At 41.3% G+C, this 13865-nt stretch overlaps 1 protein-coding gene across 1 annotated transcript in view; it reads right to left on the minus strand.

The window, feature by feature from the left end:
* Positions 1–13865, minus strand: part of htr2cl1 (5-hydroxytryptamine (serotonin) receptor 2C, G protein-coupled-like 1) — a 198616-nt gene that overhangs the window by 40202 nt on the left and 144549 nt on the right. The window contains exon 5 of the mRNA XM_031726936.2: positions 6320–6495. The gene's annotated coding sequence lies outside the window, so the exon portion shown is untranslated. The remainder of the gene's footprint in view (positions 1–6319; positions 6496–13865) is intronic.

A 13865-nucleotide genomic window follows, 5' to 3' on the forward strand; every position in this document is an offset into this window, starting at 1 on the left:
GTCAACTAGTTGGGGAAAACAATTTTTTGGTAGCAACTGGAGGTTGCCATGGTGTTGCTGACTGGTCTCTAGGTCTATGTGACTGAAGTCTGAGAAAATCTGCCCCAAAGCGTTGGCTTTGTTGTGGTTCCAAAGAGAAACTTTATCACAAATTTTAATACTGGTGGGACAGTGAGGCATCGATGCCCAAGAACACCCTGTAACACCCATAATGGCAGTATTTGATGTCCTGGGGTTATAACACATTAGAAAGGAGCACTCTACTCTTTCCTCTCTCTCTCACAGACACACACTTTTTTATAATGGGGCTGAAAAAAAAGAAAAAAGAAAGAAAAGCACATAAAACATCAGAGTTCATGAGTCCATTTTCTTTGTGGTGTATTTGGGGTCATTTTGGAACATACTCTACTTTCACATGCCTTTGAGCAATTTAAATTATTTAACATGGTTATTTTCAGAGCTTGGGCACAGGTAGCTTTCACACCAGGTAACATATCCACTCTTTCAAGATGGCTAGGGCTCAGTATGCTGATATGCGGGAACCACACAGCTCAGGCAACTTAGACTTTTGACGGTCAAACATGCTCTAACACAGTGCACATTATGTCATTTATCCCTGTCATGTAAATGAGTTTATTAATTTTTGGTGAACTGAATGAGTTTCCAGTATAACAAAACTCTGACACATAACGTCTCACAAAACCACAAAGTGGAATCTTTGCATTTCTGCTACAGCAGATGTTTGTGTTGGCTCTCAGTCATCCGGGCCACGGTCGACTGGACCTCTTAGAACTGAAGAAGCCTCTTGGATGGGAAGTGAAACATCTTCAAGAAATTGAAAGAAGTCCAGTCGCTTTCTTGGAGATACTCCAAACTGTTATTTCAGTATTTTGCTTGGTTTTGAGACGTACTACATGCCACACTTATGTAGCTAACATATTATATGATATGCTAGCTATCAAATGGCAAAGTGTGATTAAGTGTATAAACATTCCATTAAATTGCATTTCCTTTTTTAGGCGGTTGGTGAAATGTAACAACATCATAATATGACATAATTCAGCTTTTGTGGATATGAATTAGAAAGTGCTGTTGTGATATTAAAATGATGCAAGGCTTTTATAGGGAGCATAAGTTAGCCATTTTAGCCCATTGGTAGGTGGGTGCTAGGCAACATAATGACCAGTTTCTTTGCCCAACTCCTGATTAACTTCCATGGTTCTGTGATCATAGCTAAGCTAATGAAACAACCAAACTTAGGTTTGGGATTTTGAGTTTAGAAAATGAAAAACGGTTGTTGGAAGCATAAAAAAGAAAGATGTTATTGGTTTACTGGTGAGGACAGATTTGGTATATGATACCAATATTAATGACTGCCTCTCCCCTTCAGCTCCTGGTAGGGCTTTAGCCTGGACTATGGGGCCAAATTTTATAGATTTGAAGAGCAAGACCAGGAAGACCACATTATAGAGGAATCTACTGCGATTTATTGATTATTTTTCAGGACAACATAAAGCCAGTGAAACTGTAGAGCTTGGTTTTTCTGTGTCGCCTTTTTCGTTTTCCAAGCGCACGTTATTACAATGCTGTTTACCTTCATTTGTTTATTTGGTTTAGTCAAGAAAAGACAACACAAAGAACTTTAAATCGAGTCGAGGGAAGAATTATACATGTGATTACGGATTGTGTGTGAGCGCGTTTATCACCAGCGCGCTGCTTTGTGTGTAACGGACAGGCTGCTTCCTATCGCCTCCTCTCAGGGAGAGTATCAGCATAGTTCACAGGAAACTAAACAGCACTGCAGGCAAGCCATTTAACTGGCCTGACAAAGCAGCAATATGTCACAGAGAGAGGGAGTGAGAGAGGGAGAAGACGATGAAGAGAGGGGAGGAGGAAGAGGAGAGGAGGAGGGAAGTTGGACAAAGCAGTGATTGGGGAGATAAAGGAAAAGTGATTGAAAGGAAGGGAAAGAGATAAAGGAGATGAGAAAGCGAGGGAGGAGAGACGCGCACGAAACCATGAGTCACGCCGAATGAAGCCAATTTCTCGACTCCACACGACAGTAACTTGTTATTCTACCAGTGATTATCTTTTTATCTGGAAACTCGAGTGAAAGCACAGTTCATTAGCTTCAAACCAAAGATGAGATGCGGGTCTCAGCTAACCAATCACATCACGTGTAGATTAGGCTTATAATTGGTGTTGTGACTGTAGAACGCATTCCGGCCCACATCCTGGAGAGAGTTACGCAGACACGGCTGGGGACTCGCAGAGTCGTGGCACGGACGCTGCCGCGGTCGCTGACGCCTTCCACCGTGGGGAAAATAAAACTGCCGCTGCACTTCTGTTTGTTTAAGCCATTTCTGCTCTGAGAGATAAAACAGCAGAGGGGGGAAAGCAAAATGGGATGGGGGGATTTTCTTCTTATTAGTGTGCCCTACAAAGCAAACACTAACTGCCTTTTTTGTTTGGTTTGAGGCTTAACATTTAAGGGTTTATGTTTTCCTAACAATAAACAGTGTCAGCTATGTATTTACCAGCTATATGCTGGTGAATGCCAACTTCTGTGGCACTGCTGGGCCAGCAGCAGGTGGTTCGTCTTCCCTCTTTTCTCAGCTCACAGGTCTACTTTTATTTGCTTTGCAGGATAAAAGTAAGAGCAGAGAATAGTTCCTGCTGCCTTTAAAGTACATCGGATTATTTTGGTGCTGTTGTGAAGTAACTGTAACCAAAGTTATTGTTCCTCCTACTTCCTGGCCACCTTAATCCTTTGAGGGTTAAGTTGCCATCACCGATGAGAAGTACCCTAACCTTCTTTTTAATAACTGGAAGATTCAAAATGGTCTCAAAATATGCTGACACACACAGTCTTATGTATGGTGGACTTTTACTGTAATGGGTGCTTGAATGTGGAAAGAAAACCTCAGGAACAAGCGTCATTTCTCCAGACTAATAAATGTAATAAATGAGAGACAGCACTGAGATAAAATAACTGTTTGCGGAGCTTTTTGGAGAAACTCCAGGATAAAACTGTGTTAATGTTAAAAAATGATCTCAGTTTAGCGTTGTGTGAGCTGTAGCCTTGGCAGCATAAAACTGTAATCCAGAAAAATGGAGTCTAAGATTGGAGGGATGTTTGAATGCACTTTGCAGTAGACTCTAATTAGATTGTTTTACATTTTCTTTTTTCTTTTTAAATTACGGATTTACTTTGCTGAAATTAGAAGTTAAAAAACAGATGAAAAATAGCAGATGGCAGATTAAGTGACCCCCCCCCCCCTACATCTGCTGTCTGGATGTTTGTGAGGAACCTTGAAGACATTTTTAAGTAGCGCTTTTCCTTTAACCTGCACGTTATACATATAACTGAGACTGCCTGTTTTAATGAGCGCAGTGGCTGGACTATCTGAAATTATTATAACCTGTAAGTACTTATTACTGTTTTAAAAATTCCCTGAAAAGCTTTTGGATGATCCAAAATGTGACAGGAAGAACACTGAAAACTGCCACCTTGTTAAATCCAGAATTGAAATTGAAAATTGTTTTCTTCACATTCAATGTCCTGCATGATCAGCTTACTTGAGTTTGCTTGAGTTTCTAAAAGCTGGATGGGAGGCAAAGCCTTCAGCTTTCAGGCCCCTCTACTGTTGACTCAGCTCCCAGTCTGGATTTGTGAGACAGACCTGTCTTTTAAGATTAGGTTTAAACTTTTGTTTAAGCTTATAATTCAGGCTTTAGTTATGCTGCTATAATCTCAGGATGCTGAGAGCTTCCCGCGATTAACTGAGCATTTCTTTCTCACCTCTTTTCTCTCGCCATGGATTTATAAGTTTCAAGTTTATTCATTTATACAGCACTTTTAAAAACAACAGTTGTTGACCAAAGTACTGTACAATAACACAGTCAAAGCAGAAGACATACCAAATTAAATAGAATATAGATTAAGAAAAAATTAGAATCATGGAAAGACCAATAGAAACAGACTCATCTTGATTTAAAAGCCAGAGAGTAAAAGTGGGTCTTTAGACGGGTTTTGAAAGTCTCCAGTGTTGGAGAGGTCCTGATATGCAAGGGCAAAGAGTTCCATAATTTAGGAGCAGTCACGGCAAATGCCCGGACTCCTCTGTGTTTTAACCTCGACCTTGGGTCAACCAAAAGCATTTGGTCGACAGGCCTCAAGGATCTTGGGGGAGAATACTGGGTTAGGAGATGAGCAAGATATACAGGGGCTTGGCCATGTAACGTCTTAAAAACAAGTGTTAAAATTTTAAAATCAATTCGAAAGCTGACTGGTAGCCAATGTAATGATGCAAGTATGGGAGATATGTGATCCCGCTTGCGTGTCCCAGTTAGAGCCGTGCTGCAGTGTTTTGGACTATCTGCAGTCAGCCAATTAATGTAGCCGTAACACCAGAATAGAGGCTGTTACAGAAGTCGAGACGAGATGAGATGAAGGCATGGATCGCTTTTTCAAAATCTCTGAAGCCACTACTGTATGACTTGATGCGTCAAGCTAAAGCAGAGATGAGTCACCTCAGTTCTTCAGACTGAAGAAGTCGCTTGGATAAGTGAGGAAACATTTCTCCCACTAAAACATTACATCCAGATAAACAACATCAACTTTTGGGGACTGCTGTTTGGCATTCGATTTTATCCCTACTGTTCCATAGCTTGTGTTTCACCCTTAGTCTTTGTAGTGGAATTACATTGTTGCCCCTCCCTGAGCCTTCCTATCAATAAAAGGGAGTTCTTCCTTCCCACCATTGCCAAGTGTGGCTCACAGGAAACTGATTGTGTGATTGTTGTGGTTCAATGTGTCGTGATCTGCAGGGAATGCAGATCATGTGTTGTAAACTGGAGCCAAAAGCAAAAGGCTGATGATAAAGTACAAAATAAAGATAAGAAAAGAATACAAGAGGAAACTGAAAAGCCAGTTGCTAAACTGAAACCTAAACTGGAAAAAAAACTGGGGAAAATGAACACCTGTGGACACGAGGGAAAGGTGACTAAGACACAAATGGAGACGTAGGAGAAAACCTCACAGCAGAACTGCATTAAACCAAGGAAGCAAAACAAACCACAATGCACATGAGATGAGAGATCACCAAAATAAAACAGGAAGCATGACCGCTGAGACGGAGCTAAACAAACACGAATGCACGATGGACCACACACAGGGGACGCTAGGAAGAACATACAGAGACAAGACTAAGATGAACACGGGAGGGGACTAACTAAGAGCTAGAAACATGAATAACTAAACAATTAAACACTGAAAATACTAAACTACAAGAGATGTAACAGGAGTTCTCGAATAATACATGAAAAGTAAACTTAACAACCCAAAGATATTTAAACAGAACCTGAAAAATCAAACACCACAAAGCTCGTTGCCTGAAGTTGTAGAGTCTTGTCTTCTGCTGTAAAGTGCAAGCGAAACAACTGATGGTGTGTCCTGACACTGCATAAATAAAAGTGAACAGTTAAAGAATTGCTTTTGCACGAGTGTCCCAGGACAACAGGAAGCAGCACTCATCTGCCATGTTGTTTTTAGAACCAGAGGAAACCTGTGAATGGGTCCACAGCCTTCCACAGGTGGTTCTGTGAATGCAGACTCTACACAGGGATTTACTGAAGCTTGAACCCAGGAACATCTTGCTTTAAATGGTACTAATCACTGAGCCACCGTGCGTGAAATTACAGTGCAAACAACTATGCCTTAGTTGCTACTGAGAAAACCTTCCAATGCTTTAGCACAGTTGAGCTTCATCTGGCAGACGTTACTGTTTTTAGAGTGGATCATAAACCATCACAGTTTGAGACCTGCACAACCATTAGATCAGATTCTGTGGTTTTTAATGGCTTTTTGTGTTTCGCCTACATTCCTGCTCCAAACAAATTGCCGTTCCGCCTTCATTAAACATTTTATGTGCACTTCAAGTGCAGACGGTTTTTTTTTGTTTCCCAGAAAGAGCACGGACATAGTGAGAATTTAAAACAGAAGAAGTTAAATGAGTTGACTCTTGTGCTGTAGGAACACATCTTCTTCATCCACGAATTTAAAGTCAAATCAACAAAACTGGGAGAGTTTTCGCCACAAAAGCAAGAAAGCGCCGCGCCGCAACTACAACTTTAAGGGGGTTTTATTGAGAAATATTGAGCAGTCTGAGCTGTGCAGGTGGAGGTGTGTGTGTTCAGTGTGGTAAGGGTACAGAAGAAGAAAAAAGAAGAAAGAAATGAAGCTGCAGAAACAATGGGGAGAAAAGAGAGAATGTAAAGACAGAGAGCAAGAGCAGCATCGGTAAATCCGGCCACTTACTTCTACCTCACCTCCCAATCAATGTGCTTGACCTTTTCTGTTCTCTCGGTTATCAGCAGTGGCGAGTCTCTCCGTCGTCGCCTCTCTCTTTGGCTCTCCCTCCTGCTGTACCAAAACCTCTGTCATCTGTCACTCCACACCTCCGGAGCGAGGGATCAGCAGCATCATCCATCTGCCTGCAGTGAAAGAGGGAGGAAAAGGGCAAAAAAAAGGAAGAGAAAAACGAGGTATTGACTTTTTGATGCTCATTTGTGAAACATTTCAGTTCAAAACAGAGGTAAAAGTGAGTGAAAACACAAAAGCACACTAACTCCTACACACACCCACACTCCAGCAGCAACACCACAACTGAATGTACCATTAATCTTCGGTTCTTTCATCCAGCACAAGCACAGTGGCACTGAATAAAGATTTCTATTATTTTTTTAAGTATTTTTAGGAGCTAGAAACACTTGAAAAGCAGGAAAAAGGCACTTACTAAATATGTGGTGTAGTATGTTATGTGGAATAAATTACAAACATGGTACAGAGCATTCATTTTAACTGTGTGAAATAAGGCAAATCCTATTTAGGGCTCTCTGTTTGCCTGTGTTACTAATGTTACCGTTCAGTATGTGAGGATATTAAACTCATTTTATGTCGTTAGCCTCATACGACTCCCATTGATCTCTGACTGGTGGGCTGGACCAGGGGAACTCCCCTTTCTGTCAGTAAAAGAAGTTTGTCTACACATTTAACCCCTGAGATATCTTAGTATAAGAAAAATAAGCGCAGGTTTAACAGTATATTTTAGTTTTTTCACATATTAAAGAAATACTGCTGTAGTAAATGAAGAAACTGCTGATTGCTCATTGGCCAAATGGTCCTGTAATTATAAAACTGAAAATCTCTGTTCTGTTATTTGTTTTTGTTGACCCACTGTAAAAAAAATAACAGAAATTTTGATAGTCAGAGGTAAAACTAAAGCTTCTGCTATCTGCAAATCTTCTTAAAATATATTTAAAAGTTTGGATTCTCTGTCGGGACAGTTATGGCCCTCAGGCCTTATGTTTGACACCAAAAATGCAATCGATACAGTTCAGTTTTATTTACATGGTGCCAAATCAAAACAGTGTTTATTGGAAATTATATTCCTTCAGTGGTATTTTCTGATTCATGTCATTCGTCACATATCTTTAAAAAATATGTTTGTTGTTATGAATATTTTCAGGAAAAAAAATGTTTAATGTGAAACACACGGGGCCCACAAGTTGAAGTTGAAAAAGTATGTGTTCAAGAACTTTTTATCATAGATTTCTTTTATTTTATTGATTCCTTTTCTTACTACCTTTTCTAGATGGCAAAAAATTTTATATTTATGAGTCTTTAGAGTTGGAAGAAGTTTTCTTCTTAGGGTTTCTGAGCTCAACCTTGGAGATAAGTCAAGGCTCTCAGTCAGTCAGGAGGGGTCCTCTGCACAATCAGGCACGACTGGGACACCAAGTCGGTGCCTCCTAGGTTAGGTATTTCCAGCATTTTGTACTGGGAGGAGGCCCCAAGGTAGACCCAGGGCACACTGGAGAGGTTAGATGTCTCGACAGGCTCGGGAATGCCCTGGTTCTTCCCCCAGAAGAGCTGGAGGAGGAGGGTGGTAGGTCTGGGTGTCTCTGCTTAAACTGCTGCCCCCATGATCCGAACCCAGATTAGTAACACAAATTGAATGGATGGATCAATAAAGCTGCAATTTTTAACCAACCACCCACAATATAAAGCACACTGAGGAGACTGTGGTTGTGATTCGGCGCCATATAAATAAACTGAATTAAACTGAATTAAATTGAGCACATTAAGAAGACAATGACTCACTTTGAGCAAAGTTTTTTCAAAGCTGGACAGGAAAAAGTGGCAAAAATCCAACGTCTCAAATTAAGGTAGGAAAAATTCAGATATGATACTTTCTTCTTTTTTGATGAAATTTTTGGTTGATCATTGATGACTCTGACTGATTCTTAAAACTGCCACCTAAGCCTCACTGAAACACACTGAAATAAGTGATGACTTCAAGGTGTTCAAATCACATTACTACCAATCAGCAGCCAGACCTGTGTACAGGCAGTTCCCACGTGTGTAACGGTGACACTATTTGATGCAGCTCTGGCATAAAAATCAAACGTCGTGCTCCATGTGGCATGCGCTGGATGGATATGGATTGTGTTTAAATGTCACACGGGTCATTTCCATCAGCGGGGTCACTAAGCCATGAGGCCACATAATGGACTGGACAGATGGAGCAACGTTACAACAACAAGACAGACTGGCTGGAGTCAGTCTGTCAAGTGGGTAAATAACAGAAAGAGACTCTGAAAGAGTTAGAAGCCAAAGAAACCCACTGTTAAAAGCTAACATTGAAAAGCTAGCCTGAAAGAAGGTGACTGTGTGTGGTGTTGCAGTTTAAGGAATATAAAGCCAATACATTATCTTGAAACAGGAGGTTCTGCACTGCTCGATTTCTCTTGACGAAGCACCTGGATTAGTACGTTTTCTGTCAGTAAAGAAGAGCGGCGAGGATAAGCTAAATATCGTATTTGGCAGACAAATTAATGGCACATTCAACACTCCAAACAGAAATCCTGACACTCTGCAATAATTAAACATTTAAAGAGGATCCAAAAGGCAGTTATCTCACAGCGAGCCAAGCTTATATAAAAGCCTATCCGTCACAGCTCAAAGTGTTACAGAAGGGAGGGACAAGAATGGGGAAAAAGTCATAATTAAGTCTGTAATATAATCCTGAAACACCTAAATCCCACAGAAAATTATTTTTCTTAAAGGTCTCTTTCCTTTGACTCTATTATACCATATGTACATGTACTTATAGCCTTGGGAGTCTTATTTTAAAGCAAATACATTCAAATGTATGCGGGAACAGGAAACCAACACGCTCGAGGTATGAGAACCGAAGTGGCACGAGTGACATTTGGGATGAATTCACAGAGCGCCTGCTAACCACAGCAACAGCTGGTAAAAGTGACACACAGACATCAACAGATGCCATTTTGGCAGAGCTGAACAAAATAGATTGGAAATGTGAAGGATCCAAAGCCAGCTTTATGATGGAGCTCCTCTGATGTTTGGGAAAAGGGAAGCATAGCGACCTCCAAGCAAGGAAAGTACTGACAAAACTGCTCATCCTCTCTATAATGCCTGATTTATGCTTCTATGCCGTAACTTTCAACGCCTTTCAGTCGCTGACTTGAGGCATAGCTCTGCTTCTCGGGAGGTGCACCTCAGGTTACTTGGAAGGTTATGGCGTAGGGTTAAAAGGGGTTTCCAGTTACATCATAAGTCATGACGTAGATTTCCTGCTGAAGCATAATTCACCCATAAGACTGCTTCACCACAACAGACCAGTACAGCGTCTGCGTCACAGCTTGCATGGAGAAACTAATTTTCCACTCTGAGAAAAACCTTTTGGTTCAGTTTAGGTCTCATAGAGAGAATGCACAAGTGAGTGGAAGGACGGCGCACTTAGGAGACTCTCCTATAGGTGTCTGTTTGACTTTAATGCCTTGCTTTCATTCAGTAATTACTATGGACAGCATAGTAAAAGTGCAGGATTGTATCTTCACCACCAGTCTTGAGCTGCTCGTAGATTTACCTGGTAGAAATTCAAAGAAGCTTGTGTAACGGTGTTAGGGTAATACCGGGGGTAGTTCGAGAGATAGATCGATAAAACTCAGAAACGACATGAAATTCTCAGGTGGAGTTAGCAACGAAGTGCAATGATGTTGTGAAACCTGGCACGCCCTCCTGAATGTATTCACATTACGGTGGTAAAAGTGCAATGATTCATATTTCATGTAACTGTAATTTCAGATATTCCCACAGTATGTTGTGCAGCAGCTGAGTTTAATGAAAAAAACTGGAGAGAGGTCAGAAGGGAGCGAGCAGTAAAGGGGAAGTGCTGAACCCACTTTGGCTCTTCAAATCAGATCCTCTCATTGATGGGACTTTGTAGGTGGTAATCACTCCCATTGAGATCACCAGCGGGAGACCTGCTGTACCTACTAGCAGGCAATTAATTACCCAATTCTAATCAGTGATAAACAGACTATAACCCAGATTACGTGGAAGGCCTCCAACATTTGTGTGCATGCAAAACCTCTGAATTACTTTCAGCATAGTTAGGTGCAGTTCAGACAGTTTAACGGTGTTTTCAGTGCAAACCTTCTTAGAAGCTAATGTTCGAGTTGCTATGTTGGCGGTCTTCTTTGTGCAGATTTTTGCTGCTTTTTCAACATGAAGCAACATGCAGTGTTATTTATATAGTGCTAAATCACAACAGGAAATGCCTCAAGGTGTATTATATTATAAGGTAAAGACCCTACAATAACAATCATAATATAATCTGCTCCGGAGTAACATATCTCTTACTTTAAGCTTTTCAGAAATTATTTTTTGAGCTAACCTTCATCCCCTCTTACTGGCGTTCTCTTGGCAGCATTCCTTTTCTTGTGCAGTTGTATAAGTAATATACTACTATTTTTAGCTCAAAGCTAAGCATGCTGGAAAACATTTGGTTGGTTTATATGCAGAGCTGATGATTACTGCTTCTGATTCTGGAGTAAGATCTGTATTATGTCTCTAGTGGATTGAAAGAGTGCTGTAAATCTCTTTCTTTATCCATGAACTCAAGCTGAATGCATGATGTGTAGTGTAAGGGTACACCCCCGCATAACGTTTTATTTCATTATAATACTGTATGCTGCGAGAATGTTCTGACTGTTCAAATATGTTACTTGCTTTAGTTGTTTATAATGTGTGCCCAAATCTCTGTGGCAGGAATGAAGCGTGACGCGACCACAGGTCTGCATTCTCCAGCATACTTTGCTGTTCTAACACGCTTCCATGGCCAGCAACACATACCCACAACTACAACATGACAGTCTTAACCCGGCGGGGCGTGATTGCAGATGCCCTGCAGGTGTGTTCGCCTACCCTGCAGTGGCACCGTCGACCACGCCCCGCCACAATCTCCAATGATACAAAATACTGGAAGAGTAATTATTCCGTTTTTACAAAACAAGAGCGACTATCTCCTAAAATGAGCAGCTCTGATGTACTGTGCACCGAGCAAACAGGTGTACAAAACAAGTAATGATTAGTGCTGTCAGCGTTAATCTTGTTAAAACGATGTTAACGCCATAACCACATTAACGTGGCAAACCTCCGTTAGCGAGTTAACACGGCTCGCCCCCTGCGAGGGCTGCACAGCGTCAACGCGTCAGCGCGGTTAGCTCGTTAAAGCGTTAGCATTAATGCGGTTATGGTGTTAACTTCATTACAACGAGATTAACGCTGACAGCACTAGTAACGATGTCTTTATATTTGCAGGTAAGCAAATACAAAATAGTAAATAGGTTGACCTTGATCCACAGGGCTGAAGAGAAAGTAGGAAAGTTGGCCAATAATCTCCATTATGTGTGTTTAGTCTGTAGCAGTGTAGCTTAGCCGTGAAGCTAATTATTAGCAGCTAAAGCTAATTCACTAGTCCATTTCGAGGCCTTGTGGCACTGTGGTGATTTTATACACAAACCTATCTGTAATCACAGTGAATTAAAATTTGGACTCACAGTATCTTTGGTTGATGTTGATTTCATTTATGCTACTGTAAGAAGTATGTGTTGTTTAGCATTAGACATCTAACCTCTCTAGCATTTGAAACCTAGCATGCCTAGCTAGTCTCAAGACAAAAGTGTACAAAATGATGTACTATGTCTCTATATTTACAGATCATATTGTAAAAGCGGACTCATAAAGCCACGCTGGTTAGAAATTTACTTTAATCTAAGTGTGCAACAGTCGGTCAAAATTGCCCCACCCGGTGTGTCAATGGATCGACATACTGCGCATAATGGTGAGAAGGTGAAGACAGTATCTTGTATAACCGTGACCCCAGGGGTCATCATTATATATAAAATGTCGATCTCTTGGGCAGTTTTGACCTACACACGATGCATTCAGATTGTGAAGCGGTGGGAGTCGCATAACTGAAAGCTGTCAGTTATGCGATAGAACAGTTCACATCCCACCGGGATCTTCGTTTGACCCCTGGGGATTATAATCTTTGGGTATTCCCACTGCTGAACTATCTGCTCCAAAATAAAGCGTAACATTATGCATTGCTGCATAAGCCTGTTAGTCGGCACAGGATTACTACTGACAACAACAGCTGTTCAATGAGTTAATAACAGAGGCCGGAGGCTGAAAGAGTCAAAAACAGAAAAATGTATTCTCTGCTGCTAATGACTGAAAGGCCATTAACAAAGAGTTGCACTGCTAATGTAAAACCACATAATCCTTCCATCTGTGTGTCTGTGTCAGAGATAGAAGGGATGGGGGGAGAGGGGATTTCTGAATGGGTGTGGGCATGCTGATGCGTCAAAGACATTGCGGTGCAGTGTGTAAAACCAGGCAGACAGATAACACACTGCAGCGCAGCTCACCCCGACAAACAACAGAGAGCAGAACAGAGCGCTCCTTAAATCGGTCGAGACTCTCCGATTATATGCGGCAAACAGACTCAGCTGTGTGAAAAAAGCCAGAGAGGAAAAGAAAGCTACAGAGTGCAAAAATCCAGATTCAAAGGGTAGGGAAGATAGATAATAGAAAGAAAAAAAACGATGGGACGGTACCAGCGGCTCACTATGACAAAGATTTAACTACCAACTTATTTTAAAAGAGAAGGAGATAAAGGAGAGGAAGGAGGAAATAAGTGAGGAATGAAACAGAGAGGAAAGAGGAGCTTCCTCACACTTTGGTTCTTTTAATACACTCATGAAATGCACCTGAAACAGTTTTATGGCATAATCTTTATTAGCAAATGGAGTTTTCATTACACTTGCCATAAAACTCGTAAATTCCTCTGCCCTGCGTGCTTCTTTTTCTCTTTTTTTCGGTCCAACCTTTCGACCCGGCAGCTAAGTTGAGTCGAGAGTGTTTTCCCTTGCAGTGTTTCCAAGGTTGAGACCGACCTTCGACCCTTTTAGCTTTTTAGATGAAGACTCCTCGAGGTGCTCAGTAAAAATGGATGTCTGAACAGCAGCACTCGCCTGCTGAAGAACAGCCTGTAATATGATCAAACTCTTGAGGACAGCTAGCACATTTATACCTTACTTCTTTGCTTTCGGGGCAGCTGATGTGTTCATAACAAACTGAAAATGTCCATATTACCAAATGAGCCAGTTTTTACCCTACACTGTGGGCGGATTTCCATCTGCCATCCCCGTTCAGTTATGAGAACAGCAAGCGGGAGCCTTTGTGTTATTTTTTATTACATATAAAACACAAATCCTAGAGGAGATCAGTGAAGAGAAGAAGTTAGCCTAAACATGGATTTGACTGTTAACTCCCAGTTAAAATACAACCAATGCACACGGTCAATACCCCGTACAGCGTCAACAAGCTCTTCCAAGTTTGTGTGCTTCATCCTTCTGACCAGATGGAGCTGCTGCACCATCTCGTCAACGTCCTTCTGCTTATCTGCTACACTAAAACCGATTCTGAA

Source organism: Oreochromis aureus, linkage group 3 (genome assembly GCF_013358895.1).
Source record: "Oreochromis aureus strain Israel breed Guangdong linkage group 3, ZZ_aureus, whole genome shotgun sequence".
Lineage (NCBI taxonomy): Eukaryota > Metazoa > Chordata > Actinopteri > Cichliformes > Cichlidae > Oreochromis > Oreochromis aureus.